We start from the raw sequence: 2,832 nt of genomic DNA on the forward strand, positions 1-2,832 counted from the left end.
GTGGACCAATACACACTCACAACTTGGGACTTTGGGGGGCTTTGGTTTCCTCCTGGGGTTTCCTCCTGTCTGCATTCACGGTGTATATGGGGATTAGGACTGAGAGCACAACAGCCTTGCTAGGCTTCTGTCCGGTGTGAAGTGGAGGTCAAGGGAGAGAGGGGTGAGGCCACTGATGCCCCCGGGATAGCGCGAGGGAGGCAGGCAGGGAGGAAGCCAGGGGGCACCGGACTGGCGCTCGTGTGCTCCTCCTCCTCCTCCTCCTCCCGCCATCATCCTTGCCTTGCCACAGGCTCCTGTTCAGCTCTTCTTTCGGAAGGCTCTGTTCCCTTCCCAGCTGCCAGGCCTCGAAGCCTCGTCTCCAGCTGGGACAAGAGGGACTCTCCCCATCGCCACTCGGCTGAAGGAAGAAAGGGAAGGAAGGGAGCAGCCCCGGGGTCCCTGGCCCGCTGCTCCTCCTGGAAGAAGTGGAGTCTCCGGGGGCTCCGCCTGCTTCCCGGCCACCAGCCCTCCTCCCGGCCACTGCCTGGTCCTGCCCCGGGGAGGGGACTGAGGAGAGAGGCCAAGAAAGGGCCAGAAGGATGAAGGAGGAGGAAGGCGAAGCTTCCGGGGAGGAAGGTCAGGAGGGGGCTGGGGTCAAAAAGAGAAAACTGAGGGGGGGGCTGTGTGGGGCTTTGGGAGGAGGAGGAGGAAGGCTCGGCCTCGTGGCTCCTGGGGAGCAAGGCTGCTCCGCACTGGCGACATAACCGCTTTTATGCCGCTTTAACGCCAAGGACACAACAACAAAATCCAAGTAAAGGCATACATAGCGAGTCGGTGGTGGCAGAATAAAGCCCCGAGTGGGACTTGTTGGGCTGCCTCCACACTGGAGATGATAAGCCGCTTTGATACCGCTCTAACTGCCACTGTGTCTATGCTATGGAACTTTAATTCTTGTGGCACTCTCCGCTCCCCCTCGGGCGTCTTCTCCTTCCTTCCTTCCTTCCGTCCTTCCTTCGTCCCTTCCCTTCCCTCCTCCTTCTCCTTCCTTCCCATTGCATGGACTAATACGGTGTCAGACCGGATTATTTCTCCAGTGTGGAGGTAGCCTAATCAATCCCGTGATGTATTAGACCCCCCCCCCCCGCTCCCAGGGCCTTGGTTCTTGAACCCGCCGCTTCGTGCGCTATGCTTTTGTACTTGGGATTTGTGGTGTGTGCCTTGAAGGCTTTCTCCCTTTGGCGACCCCAAGGCGGCGAACTTCTTCTAGGGTTTTCTTGACAGTTTTCTTCAGAGGGGTTTTTGCCATGGCCCTCCTCCGAGGCTGAGAGAGTGTGACTTGACCCAAGTGACTTCCATGGCGCAGCAGGGATTCGAACCCAGGCCTCCAAGAATTGTAGTCTCAACCCTCAAACCACTAGCCAAGTAAAACAATACCCACAAAACGGATGCCTCAGGGGCCAAGCCAAATGCCCAATACCACATTGCAAGGCAGCCCGTGTTTTTGAGTGTTGGATTGTATGACTCTAGAGAGCAGATTTGATCTCAGCCCAGCCATGGAAGCCCACTGGGTGACCTTAGGTGAATCACACCTCTCCTCAGCCTTAGAGGAGGGCCATGGCAAAACCCCTCCAAAGAAACAAGCCAAAAACAAAAACAAGCTCCATAATGTAGGTTTCGGCCTTAGGGGTCTCCATAAATCAGAAAGGACTTGAGGCACACCGTAAACAAGCTTTTGAAGTTCCACAGGCAAAAGTGTTAGAATCATACAGGAGAAAGAAGGAAAGAAAAAGGAAGGAAGGAAGTGATAATGCTATGGTTGTTGTATTCTTCTTCAGGGTAACTGTGGTTGGCCATTAGCAAATTCAAACAAATATCCACCAACAGTGATGCTTTATTGACCAACCAAAATGCACAATATCCACATTGCAAGCTTTCAAAGCTTCACTGGCTTCTTCATCAGGCAAAGGTGTTTAGGAAATCAGAGCAGGAGAAAGAAAGAAAGAAAGGATGATGTTAGTGGTTCTAGGTAGTATATTATTATTCAGGGGGTCACTGTGTTTAGCGCATTGAACAAACATCCCCAAACGTGATGCCTTTATTGACCAACTGAAATGCACAATATACACATGTCATCTTTGGTAAGCCCACTGGCTTCTTCATCAGGCAAAGGTGTACACAAAGAGGAGGAAAACACCATTGAACTAACCTACATCTTCCTTCCCCCCTTTTGTTTGGTTTGTTAAATATTATTATTGACAGTCCCAGATTCCCCTCCTGGAGCCCTGGAAGTTGAAGCGGTGTCAGACCAGATGGTTTCTGCAGTCTGAATGTAACAAAAAACCTCTGCCTTTTTCATTCAGGCCTCCTCCTCTCTCCTCCTCCCTCCTCCTCTCCCTCTGGCAATTGCCTATTTCCTAGAAAGAAAGTGATGCAAATGCCGTGCCCTGTCTGTCGCCCCACAGAAGGCCTGGGCAGCTGGGGGAAAGGCACGAGAGAGCCTGATCCTGACTTTAGTGCCCCCTTCCCTGCTCTAATGTCTCAAAGGTCAAACAGCTGAAACCTTTCCGTAGGCATCTTTGGCAGCTGCCCCCCTTCCTGGGGGAATGATAGGCCCCCATTGGCAATCTCTTCCATGTCTGATTTCAAACTGGGGGGTACTAGCTCGATCCTTTTCTAAAAAATGTAGGTTGAGCTCAGGGGAAAGAAGAGAAGTTGTTTTTAAATAGAAAGAATGAAGGTGCGGTTGTTAGTTTTTCTGTGGTTTTTTTCAGGCCCTGTTGCCATGTTCTAGAAGAGTTTATTCCTGAAGTTTCGCCCACAACTGTGGCTGGCATCTTCAGAGAATGCTGC

The 2,832-nt window shown here is 52.0% G+C and overlaps 1 protein-coding gene across 2 annotated transcripts in view; it reads left to right on the top strand.

Annotated features, from left to right (window-relative positions):
* The first annotated feature begins 291 nt into the window (after positions 1 to 291).
* The window catches only part of LIFR (LIF receptor subunit alpha), a 123,086-nt gene continuing 120,545 nt past the window's right edge, over positions 292 to 2,832 (top strand). The window contains exon 1 of one of the 2 annotated variants that reach the window (XM_042452507.1): positions 292 to 414. The gene's annotated coding sequence lies outside the window, so the exon portion shown is untranslated. Of the gene's footprint in view, positions 415 to 565; positions 619 to 2,832 lie in introns of those variants that run through there. The other variant, XM_042452503.1, reaches the window with a different exon arrangement.

Source organism: Sceloporus undulatus, chromosome 2 (genome assembly GCF_019175285.1).
Source record: "Sceloporus undulatus isolate JIND9_A2432 ecotype Alabama chromosome 2, SceUnd_v1.1, whole genome shotgun sequence".
NCBI lineage: Eukaryota > Metazoa > Chordata > Lepidosauria > Squamata > Phrynosomatidae > Sceloporus > Sceloporus undulatus.